This window comes from Lissotriton helveticus, chromosome 2_1, assembly GCF_964261635.1.
Source record: "Lissotriton helveticus chromosome 2_1, aLisHel1.1, whole genome shotgun sequence".
Lineage (NCBI taxonomy): Eukaryota > Metazoa > Chordata > Amphibia > Caudata > Salamandridae > Lissotriton > Lissotriton helveticus.
The window spans coordinates 1343679022-1343706089 of record NC_136059.1 but is presented as its reverse complement, the minus strand read 5'-3'; the positions used below and the strand labels follow the sequence as shown (position 1 = coordinate 1343706089).

At 43.0% G+C, this 27068-nt stretch overlaps 1 protein-coding gene across 1 annotated transcript in view; it reads right to left on the bottom strand.

Moving 5' to 3' along the window:
- The window catches only part of SLC10A6 (solute carrier family 10 member 6), a 277252-nt gene that overhangs the window by 23111 nt on the left and 227073 nt on the right, over window positions 1-27068 (bottom strand). The window lies entirely within an intron of this gene.

The window sequence follows — 27068 nt, the reverse complement described above, 5'->3', positions numbered from 1 at the left end:
TCCAGAGTTAACAAGCGACCCGATGGGATATATATTGTTGGAGGCTGAGGTAAAGCGCATCCACTAAGGAAATACCAAGGGACTATAACATCCAAAATCCTCTACTTGAGACATGCCCAGGAGGGCTGTACTGAGAACTGTGAAACACCTGAAAAATAAAGCGCGAGTGTCCCCGCCCCAGTATGCCGAGCCTATGAACAATGGAAATTGATTCCCAGAAACACGTAAGGCGATATGGCGTAATGACTGCTGTGAATCCTGTGCCATGTAACGCTGCTGCCTGTTGGAAATTAAAGGTGGAATCTGAAGTGGAGTGCGGTGTCTTCATTCGCGGTGGCAACTTCATATGGAATATATTGTGGCCTGCCTGGGCCACGAAGACACCCCACCGCGTGTGAGCCGGTCCTTGTGCCTGTTGCAAATTCGGGCGTAAAAAACAAGGAGCAACATACCTTTCCAACGAGGCGCGAGAAAGCAACAAACTGGTCCAGAGGTAACAAGTGACCCGATGGGATTTATATTGTTGGAGGCTGAGGTAAAGCGCATCCACTAAGGAAATACCAAGGGACTATAACATCCAGAATCCTCTACTTGAGACATCCCCAGGAGGGCTGTACTGAGAACTGTGAAACACCTGAAAAATAAAGCGCGAGTGTCCCCACCCCAGTATGCCTAGCCTATGAACAAGGGGGAATGATTCCCAGAAACACGTAAGGCGATATGGCGTAATGACTGCTGTGAATCCTGTGCCATGTAACGCTGCTGCCTGTTGGAAATTAAAGGTGGAATCTGAAGTTGAGTGCGGTGTCTTCATTCGCGGTGGCAACTTCATATGGAATATATATCAAAGTACCAGTGTTTCTTCTCCATGTGCTAGGAATCCTCCACGCCACAGATCACGCAGACACGGACCAATTGAGGTGCTAATCTCTTTTATTTAGTGCAAGTTAGCCGCATGACGTTTCGGCTCCGAGGAGCCTTGTTCACATGACAGTGTCCAAAATAACGAAACGTTCTTTTAAAGCGCCAGTGATTGGTGTAAAATTGGTCACATGTGGGGGCTAAGTATAAACATGGTAAAAATACTGAGGTTTCCACAAATTAATATCATCTTTTTTTGTGGTTACAATTATCATTATGATTTTTTCTTTGCAATACATTTTAAGAAACCACTCAAATTTAGATAAAAGCTGAATGTCAACATTGTAAATCACGGTCAAATACCATACAATAATAATAATAATATCGGTACAAATCGTGTGATGTTATAAATTATCATAGCCAATAATAATATGTCTATTCATACTTCATAATAAATAAATAAATCCAAAGTGCTAGTGCCTAATTCAATGTGCAAACTACGCATTTGTGCAAATTGCAATTATCTAGGACATGTCATTCCTATTATACTAATTGTGCAAATAGCGCCTAAGTGCAAATATAGCATTATGAAGTATCACACCTCTAATCACCGAATATTTAGTTATCTTAAATAATAACCATTTGATCTTCTTGCAGTTGCTTCTCTATATACATGATTATCTCAGCTAAATTCTATCATGGCCTTGTGATAACTGGGAATTTATTTTGTATAATTCGGATAACCTCAGATTTACCAAACATGTAGTGTTATAGTGAATGAAAATAATAATAAATTTGCAACTCATACTCTGAATATCAACAATTTGGGTATTAGGACCCTTATGGTTTAATCAGATGTAATGTGCCCTTATAGTCTGTTTGTATTGTCTAATCAGATAGCAGCAGCCATAGCACAATTTCAACCTGTATACATACTTTGTTTATTGCTAATTCCTATTGTGTTATATCCCAGCCGGGTATAATATTTTGATTGGAATCTGATTAGTGATGGGATGGTATACAATAACCAACTGGCTTATGGAAGACATGTGTACATGTCTTCTGTGACGTTTAATCCTGCGGGTGCCTTAGTATCAAGTAGGAGGATATATCTGGTTTCTAGTCTTCTTAGCCTGGCTTCTCTGTCACCACCTCGTCTGCTGGCATTGATTGTATCTATCACATAATATTTGAGCGAGTTGTTATTGCTCTGGTGGTGATCACGAAAGTGTCTAGCCACAGGATAAGTGTTATCCACGTTGGTTATAGCCCTCAAATGTTGGAGAATACGTTGGTGCACAGGGAGTTTCGTGCTCCCAACGTATTTTAGAGGATAAGGACACTGCAAAACATAAATGGCGTATTCAGTTTTACAGGTTAAGACCTGTGATATTTGATGCTGTATCTTGCTGAAGCCGTCCATGTATGTTTTAGTGTTAATTCCATGATTGCAAGCTTTGCAAGTCTTGCATTTGAAGAACCCCTTGTTGGTTTGCCAACAGGTGCTTTTCATAACAGGTTCAGGGTTGGTGCCTACTATTTGGTCTTTCAGAGAGGGTGCCCTACTATATGTTAAAGATGCTCTCTTTGGTAACTCATCACCAATAATGGGGTCACTTTTAACTAGGGGCCAGTGTTTGTTGACAATTCTATAGATGTCCAGATATTGTCTACTGAAGCCAGTGATGATTCTAAAGTTAGTAGCTTCCCCTGATTCACATATTCCTGCTTTTGTATTACTGGTGCCACCCTCTAGGAGCTCATCCTTAGTAAGTGTCATGGATTTGGCTTTGGCTTTTTCAATTGTCTGGACAGAATAACCTCTTTCAAGGAAACGCTCCTTGCTCTCCAATTGGGCTTTTATTAAGTCTGCAGATTTGCTACATACACGCCTCATCCTAAGCATCTCTCCATAAGGAATACTCGATATGAGGTGCATAGGATGTGCGCTGGCCGCATGTAAACTGCTATTTCCTGCAGTGGATTTGCGGAAAATTCTTGACTCCAGTTGGTTATTTTCAATATATAACTCCGTGTCCAAAAAAGTGACTGAATCCTGACTAAGTGTGGCAGTGAATTTAAGATTTAATTCATTCTGATTGATGTTATCAATGAAAGTCAATGCTGCTTCTTTACTGCCCCTCCATACAACCAACAAATCGTCAATAAAACGATACCAAGCAATCACATTGTTATCGATGACCTGTTGGTATGTGGCTTGAGTACCAGCTCCTCCCAAGCTCCCATGTGCAAACATGCGAAGCTCGGGGAGAAGCTGGCTCCCTTCGCCACTCCCTGCAATTGCCGGTACATCAAATTACTGTACATGAAAATGTTGCTCCTCAAACAAAAATCCAACATGTCTAACAACATCAAATTATGCGCATCAAACACTGCTGTTCGTCTAGAAAGGTCATATTCTACTGCTGACAATCCATGTGTATTGTTATACTGGTATATAGGGAGGTGACATTCAACGCTATCAACCAATCCCCTGATACCCAATCAATGTTTCTTATTTTCATTAGGAAATCACCAGTGTCTCGCACATAAGAATCCAGTTTCTGCACATAGCCCTGTAAAAAATAGTCTATGTATATAGAAGTTTGCTCAAGTAGGCTACCTCTGGCCGAAATAATCGGTCTGCCAGGGGGATTCAATGGGTCTTTGTGCACCTTGGGGATAAAGTACATAATGGGTGTTACTGGATTGTCGACTTTGAGATATTTATATTCCGCGTCACTGATCAATTTTGTTGTTCTCCAGCGAGCTAATTTTTGGTGGTATTCCATCTTTATGGACGTCACAGTTTGCGCTTTGATACGTTCATAGCATTCTCTGTTGTTTAATTGAGAAAACGCCTCTCTGTCATAGTTTGCTTTAGTCATTAAAACTATGTTTCCGCCTTTGTCACTTCCTCTGACAATAATGTATTTTTCCTTCGCTAGGCGGGTCGTGAGTGCTATGTATCCTTGTGATAATCTGTCGAATTTCCATTTGGTTTTAGACACATTGCATTTCAGTTCTTTTAACTGTCCCAACACATTCTCGTGAAAGATGTCAATGGCATCTCTAGGGAGTACCGGAGTAAATGTTGAAGGGGGTCTGAATGGAGTAGTGACCGATGACCTGTTACCAAGATCATCCAATTCACATATGTTTCCTATCTTTTGTGTATTTCCTTCATAACCAACCCCCTCTGTCTCCCATAGTTCCGTGATGGTTCGAGTACCTTGAGATAGAGCATTCATACTCTCAACATTTCCACTCAAAGATGATGTATCTTTTTGTTTGGCTTTCAAGGCATATAATTTGCGCAGCTTGAGTTTTCTCACCGCTTTATAAATGTCACATCTAGTAGCAGGATAATTGAAGTTACACTGTGGAGCAAAAGATAACCCCAAATTAAGTTTTTCTTCCTCTTCAGGTGTTAACTTAAAGGGGGTTAAGTTTATAATCGTTCGATTCTTACCTTTGATTAATTTGGCTGGGCTGCAGATCCCTGCCCTCTGCCTCTCTTCCTTTTCTGATATCCTCCTCTTGCACGCCCTGTGCCTCTGGGGCCTCCTGAAGTTTGCCCGCTGTTTACGTGTTTTTGCTGCATGCTTGATCTCATGGTTTGCAGTCTTTCCTGGAATAAAAAAAAACATCTCTTGTCCCGGTGAGGGTTTTGGGATGCCTGCTGCCTGTGCCTGGTTACGGCGTTCTGTTTCCGATTCAGAGTCGATATCCGAACTGAAGGTAGAATTGGTTGTATCGGTTTGTCCTTTAGTTTGTCGATTTGGTTTGGGCTTATACTGGGGTTTATTCGTTCCACTCCGCAATGATTCGTATTTTCTTGAAAACGTAAATATCTGTCCTAGATCGTAATCATTGCGATCTTGTTGGAATTTATACGTTTTCCTTTCTATAATTTTGGCTTCTTCCTTCTTTAAGCGTTCATTCATCGCCTTTAAGAGTTGTTCTTTTTCCTCAGCTTCGCCCAAACTCGCTATTTGCTCGTTAATGGCTTCAATTTCAGTTAACAGTTTAGCCCGATCGATGTCCGCATATTTAATCAGAATTTGGACTTGGTGGCAAGACGCTTCCAAGTTGCATTCCGCCCATTCCTTCATCAGATCGGGATTAGGGTCATCATACGTGGGGGCTGTTAATATGCGTAAACAGCGTGGAATGCGGTTTACCTCCACATACCTTTGTAAAGATTTGGATTCCCACCATTTTGATTGTTCACTGCGGGATTTTTTCTCCAATGTTTTAAACAGGTCTCGTAGTGTAGCGCTGCTGCTATTACTGGCAGTATTGTCAGATCTCTCCCGGATGTTACTTGGGAGAGGGGAACTATCAGAAAACATCGTCAATGCCAATGCCTCCCGGTCTCGAACACTGTCAGCCGACATGCTTGCAATACTATCAGTTGTTACTAGGCCTCTTAATTGCCCCAATTCGATTGGATGGACAGCAACGCGCCTGTGCACTCTACTCTTTTCCCAACGGAAAACCGCTGCGTTTGCTTACTTGTGTGTCGAGTCTGTAATTGCCGGTTACTCGTTATTCAGGCTCGCCACCTCCTGGGCTCGTGCACTTCAAGTTGTTCCAAATTAACTTTCGCGGTTGTTGGGGGTCAGAACCGCCTTTCTCCTTCCGGAGTTTGAAAAGTCCCGGAAGCAACTCCAAGAAATGTTCCGATTGAGGCGTCGACCAATTAACCAAGAGGGTCTCGTGTGTCGGTCGGATCGGAAACTACCCGACCTATATATCAAAGTACCAGCGTTTCTTCTCCATGTGCTAGGAATCCTCCACGCCACAGATCACGCAGACACGGACCAATTGAGGTGCTAATCTCTTTTATTTAGTGCAAGTTAGCCGCATGACGTTACGGCTCCGAGGAGCCTTGTTCACATGACCGTGTCCACAATAACGAAACGTTCTTTTAAAGCGCCAGTGATTGGTGTAAAATTGGCCACATGTGGGGGCTAAGTATAAACATGGTAAAAATACTGAGGTTTCCACAAATTAATATCATCGTTTTTTGTGGTTACAATTATCATTATGCTTTTTTCTTTGCAATACATTTTAAGAAACCACTCAAATTTAGATAAAAGCTGAATGTCAACATTGTAAATCACGGAATATATATATATATATATATATATATATATATATATATATATATATATATATATATATATATATATATATATATATATATATATATATATATTGCCACACAAGGTTATCCCTTATTGAAGACGCCTCACACGGAGAGTTAAAATCACCTCTTTGTTTCCGGAATGTGCCAATGAGGAAGGAATGAAAATTCTGAAACGCGTATGGCTGCATTTGGAGCCGTGAAGAAATGACATTCTGTTTGCAGTCCGCAAATAAAGAGGTGATTTTAACTCTCCGTGTGAGGCGTCTTCAATAAGGGATAACCTTGTGTGGCAAATGTTTGGCGGCCCGTCCTAGTCGCGAAGACGCCCTGCTGTGGACTACAGATCTGCATCTCGTAACCACGAGGTGTGTTAAGAACGGAGAGTCACACATTGCGGGACAGTTTAAATGCATCTTGAGTGTCGTTCTCAAATCGGCGCCAACCCACTGGGGTTATTGACTTTTTCATTCACGGATACAACAGCACCCACTTGGGAATAACTTGGGGGAAACTACAAGTTCCAGGAGGCAGTTTGCCCACGCCCATGAGGGCGGGACTGAATGAGTATTTAATCATCCCCCCGAAAGCTGCGGTTGTTTCCGGAATGTGCCAATGAGGAAGGAATGAAAATTCTGAAACGCGTATGGCTGCATTTGGAGCCGTGAAGAAATGACATTCTGTTTGCAGTCCGCAAATAAAGAGGTGATTTTAACTCTCCGTGTGAGGCGTCTTCAATAAGGGATAACCTTGTGTGGCAAATATATATATATATATATATATATATATATATATATATATATATATATTCACTGAAAAAACCATAGGTTATAGACCATATATAGTTAGGAATTAGCATTTAAAAAACCTTATTTTACTCACACAAAACCATTGAAATTCCATATATAGTTAGTTGCACTAACTATATATGGCGCACCCGCAATCCACTGCTGATCATGTCACATATTACATCATTCATGACATGGTCAGTGACATCACTGATGACATCACTGATGACATCTCAAATGACATCACTGATGACATCACTGATGACAACATCCAGTGACTGTATTTTTCTGTAAAGTTAAAATATGTCTTGAGTGGATGTATAAGTGTCTGGATGAAGGATTTAGTAGGTGCATGACTGACTGTATGAGTGAGTGATTAAATGTGTCTCACTGAATGCATGGGTTAGTGACTAAACTGTCTTAATTTGTGCATCATTATGTCTGTTGTTCTGTAAACTGCTGCATGTGTTGATCATTAGCTATACGAGAGGCTATATGTGTTATTAATTGGTTGCCCAAGTATTTCTATGGGAGATTGAGTTTGTGTGGGGGTGGCTGGAAGGTGTGAGACTCTATGCATAGATGTGTGAGCAGTTTATTCACTAGGTGTATGAGTTCAAGAGTGCATGTGGAAACAGCTACATGGGCAGTTGACTGTGTGCATGAGTGTATTGATGAGTGAATGGATATCTCAATGCTACATGTCATAGTAAGTACATATGTAAAACACAGTACATGTGAGAGTTGGCATATATAAATAACTGTGCATGAGAGCCACTGAATGAGTGAGTGGTTGTATCGATCATTGTGAACTTGTATCAGGGATTGTATAAGAGAGTAAATATGTGTTAGTATATGTTTCAATAAGTAAGGTGTGTTTAACTGTATAGTTGAAGAAATGGAGGTGAGATTGTTTCTTTGCATGACTGACTGGGTGTGTGAGTAACTCCATGGATGAGTGGCAGTGTGTGAGTGTCTGTATACACTGAGTGTATCTAAGGTTATATTAGAGTCTGAAGAGGTTTATCGTATTAGCACAAGAATGATGTCAAATGAGATGTCATCAGTGATGTCATCAGTGATGTCATTTGAGATGTCATCAGTGATGTCATCAGTGATGTCACTGACCATGTCATGAATGATGTAATATGTGACATGATCAGCAGTGGATTGCGGGTGCGCCATATATAGTTAGTGCAACTAACTATATATGGAATTTCAATGGTTTTGTGTGAGTAAAATAAGGTTTTTTAAATGCTAATTCCTAACTATATATGGTCTATAACCTATGGTTTTTTCAGTGAATTTTCAAGGTTTTGTAAATGCTAATTCCTAACTATATATGGTCTATAACCTATGGTTTTTTCAGTGAATTTCAATGGTTTTTTAATAGCAAATATCATAAGCTGTCGAATGTCAAGTACGTGGTAAGTAAAAACATTTTCGTGTTTATGCACACTGATCTGCTTTGAATGCTGCCCCCCACCCCTCATTTCTATTAGGAGTACTCTCTCTTTGCAGATAGTGAAGGGTAGTTAACGCAGCCCTTTGCCCCCTTTGTAATCCGTCGTGCCTGCTTCTCTCTCCATTTGATTGATTGTTCTCTTTGGTTCATTCTCTATTTACAAACAAGCACAGAGTCGCAATACTCTGTTTAGTCTTTGCAGATAGCGAAAAATCGTGTAAAAAAACAAAAGGAATCGAGCAAAATCAGTAGGCCACTAATGGGATCTCTTTTTGACCTCGCTAAAATAGAAACATTAGGAACAACCTGTTGAAAATAGCAATGCGTATGTACATAAGCGGCGTTCATTTGTGTTCACAGTACCCCTTGTTGATTGTTTCAATCGAGCATTGAATTGTTCGATGTTAATTCTCTTAAGGATCTTCTCTACCTGCAAACGAGGAAGAATAGGAATATTCTCTCTCCCTTTGCAGATAGTGAAGGGTAGGTAACGCAAGCCTTTAACACGTCGTACCTATTTCATTCCTCATTGATTGATTGATTGTCCGAACATTGACTGTTTGGGAATTAGTTCTTTTTGGAGGTATTCCCTGTTTGCAAATAAACGTAGGAAAATCTTTGCAAGTAGTGAAAGGGTACGTAATGCGGACCTTTCTCCCCCGTTGTAATCTGTCATGCCTATCTACTCCCCACTGATTGATGCACCTGTTTCACCCGGACCATTTACTAGACATACGTCATCTGGCCCGACCAGAGAGCACCCCTAGTGAAAAGGACATATGCAATAATAACGAAGTGATCACTGTATCCTGTTAACAGAAACTTTAGCATGAAACAACCTGGAAAGAAAAGAATAGGAAAACGAAAATCAGTAGGCCACTGATGAACATGAACTTTTATTAAACAACGAACAAAGAAACGATAACATAACGTAATGATAAAACCTATTAATGTCCTAGAAACAAGAAAACGTTAAAATATGCCAGTGGTGAGAGACCAGAAAAACAGTAAGAGAAACCAAATCACCCCTCGCTGTCCCACCGCCTGCCACGCCAAAAAAATCGATAGACTAGGGAAAATGCAAGTCAGTAGAACATCCGCCCCCACTCTGGAAACTTCCAAGGTGGGGCAGGGTTCCGGCTACGCCCAGCCGGGAGCAGCCCATATAAGGCAGGTCCTGCTGCCACGCCTCGGCCAGGAGATCCTAACGTAGGGTGTAGCCGGAGGAGAGGCCGAGACCAACGGGACCCGGCCAGGGGATTGCCTTTACAACGCTGAACAGTTGCAGGGGGGGGGAATGTCTCCTCGACCCTCCCCTCTCTCTCCCAGTCCGGCCGCGGTGGCCCTTGAGAGTTGCAGGTAGTCCCGCCACATGCTCTTCCGGTCCGGCCACCAACGGTCGGGGGGCCGAGGCCGACGGAATCCGGCTGCAGCCGATAAACCAAGAAACCCGTTCATGGGGCCAGAGCCAGGGGCGTCCGGCCGACATCTACCGGAAGCCCGGCCCGAAGACGGACGGGACACTTCTTCTTTCTTGTATAATTGCTGCAACAACCCTGGGGGGGATGTCTTGCACATGCCTCCGACCCCCCCCCCTCGTCCTCATCGCCTGGTCCGGCCATAACAAATCTCAAGCGAGACGCCGTGGGGTGCACTGGGAGGGAGAGACGGTGCGAACAGGCCTCTCCCGCCTCCCCAGTGGAGGCTTCCCAGCTGCACCCTCAGCGGTCCAGGCGCCCGGAAAAGAGTTCTTCCACTGTGGCCATGCTGCAACGTCTCGCCCGGCAGGGTGGAGCCCGTCCGCTCATTTGACCCCGCGATCGCCAGTAGCTACCGAACTCTCAAAATGGCGGTCGACCTGGCAAGAGCGGGCCCAGCATAAAGAAATGGCCCGGTCACTGGTTGACTCCACCACCGTAGTCCTCCACGACCTTGAAGATTCTAGAGGAGCCGCGGGAGTCTCCGACCCCCGATGGGGAATGACTGCCATGATCACCCGTGGAGTGACGAAACTGTATCCGCGGGACGTCGGCGCCAGCCTCACTTTGAATTACTAGAATCCTGCAGACCTCACTTCCGGTGAAAGCACAGTGTGACCCGGTAGGAAAAATTGTTGCACCCCCTCCCCTTTTTGACTGATAGTTCAAACCACCGATCCTTTCCTTTGCCCTTTTAACGGAACTTTGGACTGCCTCCCCCTCTTTTACATTTTCTAGAGAAAACAAAACATTAACCACTACATTAGCATAGCAGTTGACACCAGAACTGTTTTCAAATTGAAAACCAACAACATCTTCAACAGAATCCTTTTTGTTTCTGCTGTGACCCTGCTCCAGCACAGGCATTGTCCCCAGCAGTAATTCTGCAATGCCGGTAAGAATAGCTGTGGTGCCTACTGGACTCACTCACCCCCGCGGCGCCCCACGCCGTTATTTGCTGGGCGGCAACTTGCTAGACATCACCTTCGTGACATCCAGATTTCAGCGCGTTCTGCTGCCTTGGAACTATTCGCACAACAGACCGCTACTGACAAGAATATTTCATTATTGGTGCTGTCAATTTCAATAAATCTATTGGATAATTCAAAAGAAATTGCCACGGTCTCTTCGTTGTTTAAATGTTTTTACTGTTTTTGTTTTGTTGTATATATTTATATGTTATTAAAGTTTTATATTCCTACTACTTTGTTGGAGTGCTATATATTTTTTATGTGACACATAATTGTAAAAACTTTGATGTACAAAGAGTCATTCCTGGAATCTTCCGCTTCAGGCTCGGTCCCCTCCCCAATCACAATACAGGATAGTTTTCAGATAGTAGGAACACGTGTGGTGTGACGGATCTCATCGGGTGTGGGCCTTGATCTACTATAACTCCTTTGAAGAGGGGTGATTCTTTACAGCTGGGGCCATAAACTACATCTGCAGGGCTAGCTGATAGCCTGGACAATCGGACACAGAGGAAGAGGAGTGTCACAGGGTGCGGTAGTGAATAGGGCGAAAGGGAGGTGTCGGGCGGGCACAGTGTGATTCTCAGGGAAGAGCAGCGCAGATGGGGGGAGGTTTATTGCCCATGCATAAGACAGAGAGCGGGGGTGACCAGTGCCTGGGGAAGATGCTTGCGAGGGTGAGGAGCCATGCTACGAATCGACAGCGTGCAGAGAGTGGGTCTGGTCAAGACATCTAAAATGGCTGCCGTGCACGACAAAAGTGTGGCATTTCAAAAAAGGCAAGATGGCGCAGACAATGTTTTTCAACACTTCCTCATTTCCTTCGAATCGAACGTTAACAGACGTTGGGGCATATTACCAAAGTTAAGCGATATTTATCGCTAACGATGCTTACCAACCAATTTTTTACCACTAAGCATCGTCAGAAATTATCGAAGATAAACCTTACTATTATCAAGGTTTATCGCAAATGCGATAATAAACGGCCGCAATGCATGAATATCGCTAAAAACTCAGCGATATTCATGCATTACCGAGCTAATACTCTTAGCCATGTTATCCACCTCCCATTGGATAACATGGCTAAGAACTGCTCAGGGCAGGTGTTACTTTTTGGAGATATTCGCGCTTAGCGCGAATATCTCCAAAAGTTGGTAATAGGAGATAGATATCTTGCATGTTGTAATGCAAGTTATTGTGGTATATGGAACTCATACCATAATCTCTCAGGAAAGCAGAAACTGATCCTTTTGGGACCGCCTAAAAAGGCCTAGGGGGTGAGGAGTACTCTACTTTGCCCCCTTTTCACGTTCCGAACTATTTTATTTTACTCTCTTCTGTAATTACACAAAATACCAGCGATAAGATGCATCGGAGACACACAGTGAGAGAAAGGAGGCCGGAGATGAAGAAGACATGTCAAATACACATTGGAGATAATATAGTGGCAGAAGGGAAGTAAATATGAGTAAACTTACCATGTAACATAAAAATGTTGCACTCTATACTATAAGTCTCATTTTATACTACAATCACTTCGCTACAACCTCATAAATTAAAAATAAAAATAAATAATGTCTCAAACAATTTTTGATTTCTAAATATAAATTTATTCTTCAGAATTTTCTAAATTTGAAACAACTAGTAACATGTCCTCATCAGTAATTTCCTCTTCAATCATCTCATCTGGAATCTCCTCATTAAAAGTCTGCAATGATGATTCTTGTAACTCTATGGTCTCCAAACACTCGATAAATTCGCCATCAAGAGATTGATCAAAAAAATCATTCAAGTCATCTCCTCCTTCTGACAATATTTCATTATTGGTGCTGTCCATTTCAATCAATGTAGTGGAATCATTCAAGTCATCTCCTCGTGACAATATTTCATTATTGGTGCTCTCAATTTCAATCAATGTAGTGGAATCATTCAAGTCATCTCCTCCTTGTGACAATATTTCATTATTGGTGCTGTCCATTTCAATCAATCTAATGGAATCATACAAGCCATCTCCTCCTTGTGACAATATTTCATTATTGGTGCTCTCAATTTCAATCAATGTAGTGGAATCATTCAAGTCATCTCCTTGTGACAATATTTCATTCTTGGTGCTGTCCATTTCAATCAATCTAATGGAATCATACAAGTCATGTCCTCCTTGTGACAATATTTCATTATTGGTGCTCTCAATTTCAAAAACTTTATTCGGAACATGTAAATCATGTCCATAAAAGTACATACAACAATACAGATAAAAGAAAATACACTTGGTCAATCGCAATCAGTTACAAATACGGTAAGATACATATAACAAGCAAATAACACATTTAAAAATTTTCCAATAAATATGATAAAATAAGAATATTGATGAATATATTTAAAAAATCATGCTTTTCCTATAGCTGATGGCCCTGAGTAAAAAGCTAGCCGTATAAAAACAGATGTCAGGGTGATGCAAGTTAAAAAGTAATTTCATTGCCACTTTAACAGTTCTTGCTCCAAATTTAATAAGTAGAGGTTTTAAAAAGAATTTACGACATTCGCTATACAGGTTGCATATAAACAAAAAGTGCTCTGTGCTTTGTTCTGAAATATTGTCGCACCGACATGGACCAGTAGGGCGCTTCTTAATCTCAGGGAATGCAACCAGTAGGTGGACCGTACCCATCCTCATCCTGGTGAGAACAAACCGATGTTGCCCTTTGGTCACCTGGACGAGGTAAGGGTGTAGGCCCACAGATTCATTCAAATGGTTATAACGTATACAAGTAGAAAGTTTAAGATCATCCGTAGCTCGTCTTTCTGCACAATGATTTAAAAAAGTTAATTTCAGACTCTCCTTGGAGAGATCCGAGGCAGAACAGTGATCTAATGTAACGTTAAGCCCAAATACACTAGAGAAAGAATCAATTGTGTACTTAATCCATGGGATTCTAAGAAAATAGTCTAGGCGTAAACAATCCTCAATAATGGCCCTGTTAAATGAGGTTTCGTCTTTCATCCAGACTGAACGCCACAACATCAAAGGTCTCAACAATAATAGATCATTTATATGATGTAGTCCTAGTTCTTTATGGACCAAACTATTAGCAGTAGAAGTCGGGAGACACAACAATTTTTTCAGAAACATATTCTCTTCAACCTGGAGGGATTCGACCCTGGATACCCCCCATACCCCTGCTCCGTAGAGGGCAGCCGAAAGACACCTGGCTTCAAAAATCTTGAGCATTTCTTTAGGCCTTCTACTACCTAACTTACTTGCGAATGCAAATATTCCATTGGCGCTCCTGATCATTTTGTCGCGCACCACCTTGTGCTCGACGTCCCAGCGACCATTTTTGGAAAAATTAACTCCCAGGTAGCAGAAGTTTTCCACAGACTGCACCACTTGGCCGTCAATGAGATACCTATAGGGTTTTTTAATTTTTACCTTGCTAGCTCCGCACTCCATCACAAATGTCTTGCTTTTATTAATGACCAACTTTCTTTTCTCAATAAAGGCCACAAATTTATCAATCAAAAGCTGTAGACCCCGGGGGGTCCTAGAGAGCAGCACAGCGTCGTCCGCATAGAGTAACACAGGGATGGTACTTGTGTTTACTCTAGGTGCGTCGGCTGGCGCCCTCTGTAAGACCGAGTCTATTTCGTTAATGAACAGAGTGAAGAGCAAGGGTGCCAATACACACCCTTGTCTGATACCTCTCCTGACCTTGAATTTGTCTGTGCATTCGCCCGAGGGCCCATACCGGACACACGAGCTAAGCCTCTCATATAAACGGGCCAGAAAATATATGATTTCCCTCGGTGCTCCCATTTCTAACAAGGTGGTCCATAATATGGCGTGATCCACTAGGTCAAAAGCACTGCTCAGATCAGCGAAACAGAGGTAAAGTGAACCCTTTTTCGCACGGGTATATTTCCCAATCAGTAACTCCAGATTTAAGCATTGTTCAATGCAACCCCTCCCTTTCCTGAACCCATATTGGCAGTCTGTCATTATTTTATTAGACTCAGCCCATTCTTCCAATCGAACGAGGAGTACACGACTCATAATCTTAACCGATGAATCCAACAACGAGATTGGCCGGTAGTTTTTGGCGTTTCCTCGGTCCCCTTTTTTATGAATTGGAACTATTATGGATTCGGACCAGGTACACGGAATAGTATAGCGAACAGCGGCATTAAAAACTTTGGCTAGTACTGGCCCCCAAGTCTCGGGCGCAAATTTATATACATCAACTGGGACACCGTCGGGTCCCTGTGCCTTACCGCCCTTGCTAGCCCTGATACTACTTAGGACCTCCTGTAAGGTGATATCTAAATTAAGTACTGGCCAAGAGCAACTTTCTGGCAACGTTACCGTGTCAGGATTAAAAATGGCAGAAAAATGCTGTACCCATGACTCCTTACCCACGTTTGAGGTTAACGTGGGAAGTTTATCATCTCTTAGAAAAGGGCTATTTACTGCTGCCCAAAAAAGCGTACAGTTATTCGATACAGCCGCCAGATCAAATCGCTCCCAAGCTTCCTCACGTAATTCGGCTTTCCTTTGCCTAAGAGCTAAATTATAATCAGATCTAAGCTTAACTACAACTGTTTTATCTCTAGGTTTTGTGGATAATGCTTTTTTTAATGTTTTCAATGCCACAGTGCATGCGTTATCAAACCATCCCCTGGCATTGTAGTTAGAATTTCCAGCAGACCTAGTAAACTTACTGCTAATAAAAACATTGATTTTTGTAAAATGGGAGATACAGGCCATCATATTTGAATTCTCATCAGTAATAGAAATAATATCATTTAAACAACAGGAGATAATGCAATTTGAGGTTACTTCAGCCTTATCCCCTGCCCACCTTATTCTGAATCCATTCGGCCTATGTACTTCAATGTTTGAAATAGCACTACTATCTGGAATTATACAAGCTTTCCAAAACCTTGTTTCAATAACAAGACAGTTGTGGTCACTAACCATATGATCTACAACCTTGACATCAGAACTAAAATCAGCTAATTCGGAAGACATGCAAATAAAATCAATCACAGTGTTCGCCCCTCGCCCTACAAAGGTTGGCAAACTAACGCCCTTCCCATCCTGTTCAATCTCTAAAATCTCCAAGTCATAAGCGAATAGGAAAGAGTTCAGAGTTTCACCATATGTATTATGTTTGAAGTGCATAACTGGCTCTCCAACACGATTCAAATTACCACACAACCTTTGATTAGAGAGAGGGCAAACAGAAGTATTAAAATCACCAACATATATGTATTCAAAAACCGTATTGGAGGTTTTCATCAGTTGTTTGATTGCGACATCAAGTTCTACAATAACCGTATATCTACTGGCATCAAAAACGTTATTGTACATATTAATCAACAAAATGTTTTTACCTGCCTCATCCGCTAACCATAGTAATTGAGAATTATTGCCCACTATAATATATTCCTTCACCCTGATACGCATTTTCACAGAAATCAGAGTTAGCAAACCTCCTTTGGCCCTCCCTGAAGTAGTTGCCACTGCTGGTAGCTCATAGGCTACAAACCCGTCAAGCCCCTGGAAATTTGAACACCAGGTCTCTTGTAAGCATAAGATATCAAATGTTCTAATTAGTTCTAACCACCCTGGTACATTTAATTTGGAAACCAGTCCTGCTATATTCCAACTGGCAATAAAGCAAGTTGTTGATGATGCCCCCACTAGGGTATTGCGGGATATACCCACAGGCTTAGGCAGTATACCACCAATTGTAATTGGGGGCTGATGTAAATCTACTCCTGCAACCACTGCGACAGACTCATGTCTGACCTCTTGTCAATCGCAGTTGTTAAGACCAGACAGGGCATCAAATCTATTATGCAATAGCAGACTAGGTACTAAGGGGGATGCCCAGCGATTATGCAGATTCAGATTGTTAATCAAATTGTTATCCCATCCCAATGCAGGCGTTTTCGGTAGGGTTACATTTTGCTGTTCCCCGTGGAAAAATTTTAATGTTAGGGGAACCACCGTACCTCTTCTACGCTGAGGTGGAAAAATATGTGTTAAAACATTGGGAAGTATATTGGGATGAGCAAATGTTATCGCCACGCAATCCCCTTTAAATCTTTTAGGGCGGTTCCCTATCCAGGGAATACGTTTAACTGTTTTGATATCTTGCGCTAATTGCTGTAAACCACCAGGCGCTAACCTCATATTACCAGAGAGCCAGTGAAGGGCCTTACTACTCAGAGAGCTGGCTGACTCGATGATGCCGTCATCCAACTGGGGTACATTAGCTAACACTAATACAACAGGTGAAGCTTCCTCAATAAATTGGAGAGGGTCTGTACCGTGGGCTTGTGCTTGTGGAATATTAACTGACAACGGGCACCCTTCTACTGTAGTAATATTATGATTAGCTTTGGGGGCCAACGTATGGGCTAGATCAGTCAACACGCCAGATATCCCTTCTACGGCATGATCAACACCCTCTATAGTGTTTTTTGCAGATATTAAAGTATTAAGACTACCTATTTCCTCCGTCAGCTTAGTTTGCAAACCTCCAAGCCTTTTAACTTCCGCCTGAAGCTTATCTATTTTTGAGATCAGAGGTTTTACAATTTCGATAAGTTTACCCTCTACAACCTCAAGCAGTTTAGCAAACAATTCATCCTCTCCTTTATTTCTTACAGTCCCGTCCCCTACTGCCTTTGGGGGAACTCTCGCGGAACCTGGAGATAATGTTCTTTTCCTTTTCGCTCTTGGTCTTTGACCTCCCTGTTTCCGTTGGTTCTTCACACAGGCACGCACAGGTCGAGGTGTGTGCTCAATTAGAGGTGAATCATCCTCTACAGGACCAGTAACAGTGTCTGGGTCAGAATCAATAATGCTATCAAAGTCTACATTCAAAATAACAGGGGATACTAACGTGATCAGTGGCTGACTGTCAGACTCAATCATGGGTGAATCATTAGTTGATACCCTCGTATCCACCATCACAAAAGGACTATCCTCAGCTGACATAGGCAAGGTAGGACTTAATCTGCGCAAATCTGGTGACTGGCTTAGCCCTAATGATTCTCTCCTTTGTTCGTTAATTTTCTTTACAGTTTGCACAACATAATTATCCATGGTATTAGCGGGAACAACAGCAGGTTTCTTTTTGGTTGCCATATATGTAACACGGTATACAACTGGGGGACTGTGTCTTACTTGTGAATATGTCTCTATAGAAACAGGGGTTCAGGCCCTGCCCCTGCCTCTTCCTGCCGATGAGGGCCGTAGAGGGCCCGCCCTTTGCCCGGGCTTAGCCCCGGGCGTCCCGCTCGCGTCCCGCGACGCGGGTGTCTGCCCGCCTTTTGACTGTGCTCGCGCTCTCCGTGCGCGTCTCTCTACGCGCCGCTGCGAGGCCTGCCGGGTGTTGTAGTTCCCGGAGCGGCGGCGCGGAGTGCTATGCCCAGATGCCTCCTGGCGGTGGCGGCTTACTCCCTGTGTGGCGGTATCGGCGGTTACAGCGTCTGCCAGGTAAGGTGCGGTCTCCCCCGCTTGCCGGTGTCTGCCCGCCTTTTGACTGTGCTCGCGCTCTCCGTGCGCGTCTCTCTACGCGCCGCCGCGAGGCCTGCCGGGTGTTGTAGTTCCCGGAGCGGCGGCGCGGAGTGCTATGCCCAGATGACTCCTGGCGGTGGCGGCTTACTCCCTGTGTGGCGGTATCGGCGGTTACAGCGTCTGCCAGGTAAGGTGCGGTCTCCCCCGCTTGCCGGTGTCTGCCCGCCTTTTGACTGTGCTCGCGCTCTCCGTGCGCGTCTCTCAATTTCAATCAATGTAGTGGACAATTCAAAAGAAATTGCCACGGTCTCTTCATTGTGAGCCATTTTATTTTGAAATTGCTTGCTGTAAATTGCAGAAAAAAATAATCACTTTCATTTATCGTTTTTAGTAATACATAATATAAAACTAACTTCATCAAGTATTTAGTATAACAGAAGGACTGCAAATAAATAACAGAAAACATTTTTCAAATTATCTTCAAGTGTACAACATAGTTCCCCTTACAAATTAACAACTCACCTTTTTAAAAGTAGCAGAAGTGTTAGTACTGTGTAAATCAAACACCAGAAATTCACCACCAAAAATTCCTCACAAATGTACCTCAGACAGTAGTATCACAAAATGGCTGTGGTTTCCTCTCATTTGACATATATACATAACCAATTAACTTTCATCACACACAAATACAAAACCAAAGTAACATTTTAATTGGTTCTAAATTTCAACACTTTCAAATGTGTTTTCCCCATGCAATTTTCCATAGGACATTTACATACGTCTACAGCCTGAATGGCTGAACGGAATTACACCAAACTTGGCAAAATGGTACATCAAACCTAAGAGGTCAGGAAGGATCTACTATGCCCCCTTATGGTCATTTCCCCCTTCGCTTTGGCCTCCTCTTGTCTCTCAATCCTACCGAGAGACAAGATGGCGGCCGCTACGGACTGTTTGGAATGTTGACAGACGCCGGAGAACCAATCAGCTTCGCAAAGCTCCGTAACGCGAAAAGTACGCGAAGCGGAGCGCTGTTACAGATATATATCTTTTTTTGAACGTTAATTTCTCAAAATCCACTGGAGCACATATATTGAGACCTAGCAAAGGCACATCGGGCTACCAGTCCCTAATATTTTACCAAGTTTCGTGCAAATCCATTCAGCCGTTCGATTATTATTATTATTATTTTTTTTTGCCCCGCGGGGCCCTTTTAAAACCTCCACATCAAACCTAGGGGGTCAGCGAGGATCTACTATTCCCCCTTATGGTCATTTGCCCCTTCGCTTTCGCCTCCTCTTGTCTCTCGATCCTACCGAGAGACAAGATGGCGGCCGCTACGGACTGTTTGGAATGTTGACAGACGCCGGAGAACCAATCAGCTTCGCTTCACAAAGCTCCGTTGCGCGAAAAGTACGCGTCCTGGGACGCTGCCCGGTCCGCTGTTACAGATATATATCTTTTTTTAAACGTTAATTTCTCAAAATCCACTGGAGCACATATATTGAGACCTACAAAAGGCACATCGGGCTACCAGTCCCTACAATTTTGCCAAGTTTCGTGCAAATCCATTCAGCCGTTCGGGCTAAAAGTGAGGCCAACCGCCCTATGGAAAACTCAATGTTAAAAACACGTTTTGGGACCCCCCTTTTTTCTCGGCCCCCACTGGACGAACCCCCCCCAAATTTTCAAGGGCTGCTCAGAAACAAAATGTGCCATTTTCCTGAAAATTTCAGCCAATTCCGTCCACAAACGCCAAAGTTATTAGACATAGAATTTTCAAAAAACCCATAGAGAAAAAATCCTAACTATATATACCTACTGGCGACCGCCAGTAGGTAATATATATATATATATATATATACGCTCCGATTTCCACCATACACGGCACACTCTTGAACGGGTGCGGAAAGCGGTAGTAGACACCGCTAATTATTATCGCTCCAACTCCCTTGTATTCAAAAAAGAGATTTTTGCACTCTCGGGGTATTCCAGCAAAGGGCTTTATATACCAATTGACCAGCAACAGACGCGGACGCGTTTCGGCGAAATGCCTTTTACTATGTCAATAACATTACGGGAACGACATATTTTTGAAGCACTCCTCCTTCACTATAATAGAGAAAGGACTATTGCGCAAATTCTAAAAGCAGCGCCATTTTAAAGTGTGAAATACTTCTTTTCAATAGAATTGAGCCCTGTGCACCAATTCTAACCATGTATAATTAAACTTTCTCAGGTACACATTTGTCATAGCACCATCAATTTTTGAAATGTAATTTTTTTTACGTGAAGTCACTATTCGTGTTACAATTAACACATGTCTTCATGTGTACATGTCGACCTCTGACCTTGCTGGGTAGGTTGCTCCCCCCCCGCTGCAGCCCCGCCAGCGCCTGTGCCCTGCTTCTTGTTTTTTGCTGCCCATCCCTGGGCGCTGCTTTTCCTCACCCCCCGTGCCCACTGCTCTTTTCCCGCCGCTGCTGCCCCTGCGGCCCCACCCACCCACGCCCACCCGCTTCCCCTGACTCCCGCCTCCCAGCTGCTTCTTCCTCCCTGCTCCCCTTAAAATGGCGGCAGCTGCGCGGCCTCACAGCGGACGCGTGCAGCGGGCACGCCGCTAGCGCGCCAAAGGCGTGCCAAAGGCGCGCCTAAGGCAAGCCCGTCTGCGCCCGTCCACGCCTGGACCGCGTCCAGGGCCAGAACCCCTGGACCCTGCGAACGCCACGACACCAGACTTCACTACGACGCCAGCAGCCTCCACGCACTCAACGCCGGCCGAAACCACACCTGCTTCCAGGCCACCCCGAAACGGACCCACAGACCCTTCTGCTGCCGCACCTGCAGCTTCACCTGCGACAGAACCACCAAACCTCCAAGGACTGGACCCAACCACCTCAGCTGCATACTCCTCAACACCCGCTCCGCACGCAAACACGCCGTCGAGCTCTGGGACCTGCTCAACACCTCCGCCCCAGACGTGGCCTTCCTGACCGAGACCTGGTGGAATGACTCCATCGCCATAGCCATCCCGGACGGCTACAAGATCATCCGCAGGGACCGCGACAACGGAACCGGAGGAGGAATAGCCATCGTCTCAGAGGAAAACTCATCTACAGACCCCCCCGGACATTTTGCATGCTTCAATTTCATGTTCCTATGTGTACTGCCAAATCTTCTCCACTATTCAATCCCCCTGGAGATTTTGTAAGGAGATCTATTATATAACGCGATTCAAGTCTACGTTGCTTTTTTATTCTGTCGATCACTCCGATGTTTCTCCGCGAAGTGTCGCGCCACCGGATATGCCTGATCGATCTTATCAATTGCCCTTAGATGCTCCAATACTCTTATTTTCAACTGATAAACTGTGTTGCCTATATAGCGTTGCCCGCATGGGCATACCAGGCAGTACACTTCATAGGGCGTACTACATGTTATAATCTTAGATATTTTCTTTGCCATCCCTGTATCTGGTATGGTATACGTTAACACCCTCTCGCTGTTTGCGCAGGCTTTACACCTGCTGCAGGGATAAAAAAACATAATTTCTCTTCCGGTATTCCCTCTCTGAGGTGTTTTCTCTAGATGACTTCTCACCAACTTGTCACGAATAGATCTCGCCTTTTTAAAAGTTACCAGTGGGAAGTTGGGAATGTCCTCACCTATGACACTGTCGGTTTTCGAAATGTGCCCATTCTTTTTTAGCATTTGTTTCAAATGATTGGCTTCCATAGAATAAGGTGTAACCAATCGAAATTTTCCCTTATCCTTTTTGGGTTCTTTTTTCTCAATCAACAGTGTCTCTCTTGGTATTATTCTCACTTTACACAATGTTGCATTCAAAATTGTGGGATTATATCCCCTTACTGTAAACCTGGCTAAACATTTTGAAGCAGCCGCTTCCAAATCCTCCTCACGTGTGCAATTCTTCTTTAACCTGAGGAGTTCGCCATAAGGTATACTGTGAACTAGTTTCTGGGGATGGCTGCTAGTGGCAAATAGTATGGAATTCTCTGCAGTGGATTTACGGTAAAGAGCTGTTTCAATGTTGCCCCCTTCAATAAACACCCTCAGGTCCAGGTAGTCCACTGTCACTGGACTAACTGTGCTTGAGAAGTGTAAATTGATATCATTAGTGTTTAGAAGGTCGATATACTTCAGAGCCATGTCCTCTGTACCATCCCACACAATGAACAGGTCATCGATATATCAATACCATTCTATTACCTTACCACTAGTATTTTCGTCCTGGTAGGTTCTGGGCACTCGCTCCTCCCACCAGCCTATGAACAAGTTTGCATAGCTAGGGCGAAGCAGGTGCCCATTGCCCTACCGGACAGCTGTCTTTAATGTTGGTCTTCAAACAGAAAGATGTTGTGTGTCAGGAAAATTCCCAAAATTCTACTAACATAAGGTTATGTTGTGAATACCTCAACTGTCTTTTATTCAAGTAGAATTTAATAGCCTCCACCCTAGCTCTGTGTTCTATGCACGTGTAAAGGCTTGTGATGTCCAATACCATCAACAGATAGGTAGGATCCCATTTTAAGCACTTGATTTTGTTTAAAAAATCTTTAGTATCCTTCACATAGGAATCTAATTGAACCACAAATGAGGATAAAAAGTAATCAATAAACATTGAAACATGTTCCGTTAGTCCTTGCAATGATGAAACAATAGGCCTACCAGGTGGATGCAAATTGTCTTTATGTAATTTAGGAATGTGGTAAAAGGTCGGAATCACCGAGTTAGAACTCTGCAAAAATAGAGTTTCTTCTCGGCCCAACATACATTTGTTGTACCATTTACTAATTAATTTGTCATAGACTTGGATGCTTTGATGATACTTTTCACTTGTAGTTTTTTTATAACATTTCTCATTCGACAGTTGACGTATAGCTTCCTTGTGATACTGTTCCCTAGTTTGTACAACCACATTCCCCCCTTTGTCCGAGGGTTTTATAATCACAGATTTGTCCTGCCCCAGATTTTCCAATGCTGTTTTCTCTTCTTGCGATAGATTATTTGTAGATGCCCACTTTTTAGTCCTCTGCCTGAATTTTAAAAGATCATTCACCATGGCATCAGAGAACACATCTATCGCATCCAGTGGCATCTGCAGGTTGAAGAGAGATTTAGGTTTGAAGGGACTCTCTACTCTTTCTTGTTCGATGCCCATATTAACAGCTCTTTCTGCCATATCTGGATTCAATATGCACTCTTCTTCTTTTTCTGATCTTAAATTTTCCAAGAGTTCTATGGTTGGCAGATCTGATCCTATTAGAGAATCTGTGGCCGTCATCCTTGCTGTTGGCTGTTTTGAATCTTTAATATGCTTTCTTATTTTGAAATAAATTCAAGTAGGACGCGTTTCGGCGAAATGCCTTTTTCTATGTCAATAACATTACGGAACAACATATTTTGGAAGCATTCCTCCTTCACTATCACAGAGAAAGGACTATCGCGCTAATTCTAAAGGCAGCGCTATTTTAAAGTGTGAAATACTTCTGCTTTCAATATGCACTAGGATTCTTTTCAATAGAATTGAGTCCTGTGCTTCAAAAATATGTCGTTTCCGTAATGTTATTGACATAGAAAAAGGCATTTCGCCGAAGCGCGTCCATGTCTGTTGCAGGTCAATTGGTAAATAAAGCCTTTTGTTGTAATACCCCTGAGAGTGCGGAGATCTCTTTTTTGAAGAAGAGTTGTGCACCCACATACACAGTCTTGTCACCTCACACGTCACACTATATGAACTATAACATTCCCCTTTTCCATGAACTGGCTATACCCTTGCATATTACATAAGTCATAGCACGTGAAATCATATCATTGATAAGCACACTTAGGACATCTGAAGTTACATAATTTGTCAGAACACAGTGCATGGTAAAATGGCGAGTTAGAGCTCATATAATGTGGCGAGTGAAGTGACAAGACTGTGTACGTAGATGCATGACTCATAGTAACTTGAAGGTGGCGTGTAAGTATAAATGTGAGTTATAACTATGACTTATAATAATTTGAAAGTGGTGCATTAATCATAAATTAAAGATATAACTATAACTTTAGAACTTCTAGTGTTTGAGTAGTTTAAATTTGGTTTGTATACGAAGAAGAAATAAAGTTATCCTAACTATAACTTATCCTTAATCTTTGTTTTTTTCATAGCATTTCAATGTTTTTTAAATTTTAATAAAAAGTTTGTTTATAATCGTAGAGTTAACTGTAGATTGAATTGTCATTATGTGAAGTGTGGTGCAGAACAGTGGAGGAAAATGTTGGAAAGTATACTGTCATCCAATATAGTGTTGTAGAGAGGAGTAGAGTGCAATAAGGTATACCGGAGTGGCGTAGACTGAAATGGTGAAGACTGGAATGGCGTAGACTGGAGTGGCATAGAGCGAAGTGACGTAGAGTGGTATGGTATAGAGTGGAGTGGCATACAGTGAAGTGCGATAGAGTAGAGAGATTTAGAGTGGAGTGGCGTACAAAGGAATAGCTTATACTAGAGTGGCATACAGTGGAGTGGTGTATAGTGGGATAGCATACAGTGGAGTGTGGTACAGTGGAGTTGTATACAGTGGAATTATGTACAGTGGATTGGTGTACAGTGTAAGGATGTACAGTTGAGTGCCATAGACTGGAATGTTGAACAGAGTAGTGGCATACATTGGAATAGCGCATAGTGAAATGGCGCACAGTGCAGTGGCGTACAGTGGCGTGTGGTTTAGCAGGGTGGTGTACCGGGAAATATCATAGAGCGAAGTGGCATAGAGTAGAGTGGAGTACAGTGGAGTGGTGTAGGGTAGACTTGTGCAGAGTGGAGTGAGGTACAGTCTAGTGGTGTAAAGTTGAATAGAGTGCAGTGGCGTACATCAGACTAGCACACACAAGTGGGGTAGAGTGAAATAGCATAGAGTACAGTGACATAATGTGGAGTAGCATAGAGTGGAGAGCCATACAGTGGAGTAGTGTTGAGTGGAATAACGTTGAGTTTAGTGGTGCTAAGTCTAGTACAGTGAAGTGGCATAGACTGGAGGGTAATAGAATAGACTGCCATGCATTATAATATCATAACGTTGAGAGGTGTAGCGTGCAGTGGCATAGAGTGGTGTGGGATAGAGTACAGTGCAGTGGCATACAGTGGGGTAACGTACAATATAGTAGCGTATAATGGAGGGACATAAAGTGGAGTGGGGTAGATTGCAATCACATAGAATGATGTGGCATTAAGTTAAGTGTCACAGAGTGTAGTGGCGTAGAGTGAAGTGTGTTAATTGAAACAGACGTGGTGTGAAAGTGTGTAAACAGATGTTAATTTTATGCCGCAGGAATATGCATTATGATGTGTAAATGTTGATTTTTTAATAGTATCTGTAAACAGTGTAAGTAGCGTTAAACTTATAACTTTTAAAAACGTGTATTTATATACTGTGCCAAGGTATGCCATGGTAAGTTCGCGGTATACTAGGGTGCATGTGGCTGAGAAATAAATATGTAATTGGCTACTGGCTGCGTTTACAAAGGTAAAGGGCAGCCATATAGTTTTTTTTTAAAAACGTTATCAGTTTTCACAATACAGAAAAACAAACAAACATAAGAAAAGGCATTTCAGCAGTAGTAATTACGGAGTACACACCATATGATTGCTATCACATGAACACCAAACAGCACAATTGTATATTAGCTTATTCATGCCCTTAACAGCATTGATTCTGCAGTACATCATATCCATCTCCTTAACACAATAAATGACTGTTTCCTGGATATTCATGCAAATGACCAGAGTAGTAACTCATTACCCTGTGGTAGATTCATTAGGACTACAATGTATGTCCCACAGCAGTGTTCCGCTCGACCCACCCCAGTACGCTCGTGTTCTGCCTGAGAATCATCTCCATTTGCTATATCTAACAGGTACTGTCAATATGGACCCCAGATATCCTTAGGTGCACATCTAATGGGCATCAGCTCATTATAGCTTTCAGATTGGGTGGAACAATATGCCAAATGCATCTTCCACTCTGCAATGGTAGGCAAAGGACCCCTCAACCATCTCAGGGCCACCCTTCTTTTGGCCAGGAGTAGGCCAATGGATGCCAACTTGCGCACGCCCTCTGGCACCTGTTTATTAAACCCCCGCAGAGCAACCATCGGCATTTCTGTTAACTCATAATCCAGCATTTTAGACAGTACGTCAAACACCTCCCTCCAGAACGTGCATATAGCACTGGGCATTCCCAAACTAGGTGCGTGAAGTGAGCATTAGTAGCAGAGCATCTCATACATCTTTCATCCTCCCTCAAACCATATCTGTATAACCTTGCCGGGGTGTAGTAAGTTCTGTGAATATATTTAAAGTGTAGCAGTCTATGCTGGACATTCAAAGAGATCAATTTAATTTTATTAAAGCACCAAGTCCACTGTGCAGTAGTGATTTCTATGCCAAGTTCCTCCTACCAATCCAGCTGAAACCTCATCTTGGCCTGCTCACCCTGAGTTTGAAAAGTGTATACAGTATTGTTATGCAGCGTTGCGGGAATGGAGTTTGCAACAGGTATGTCAGTGATGGCATCCCCTCCGGTTCATGCATGTTTGGGCCTAACAACTCGCACAGAGCCCTCCGAAACCTGAAGTATTGAAACACATCCAGGGGTGTGACCCCCCCCAGCTGTGCAGAAACCTTATCCCATGTTTTAGCAACCCCTTTTTGGAAAAAATCGCTGAGACACTTTATGCCCAGCTTAATCAAGGTGTGCATTAGAGCTCCATCTCCTTAAGTGGAAGCCAATCACACCTTAGCAGCAGCAATTTGGAAG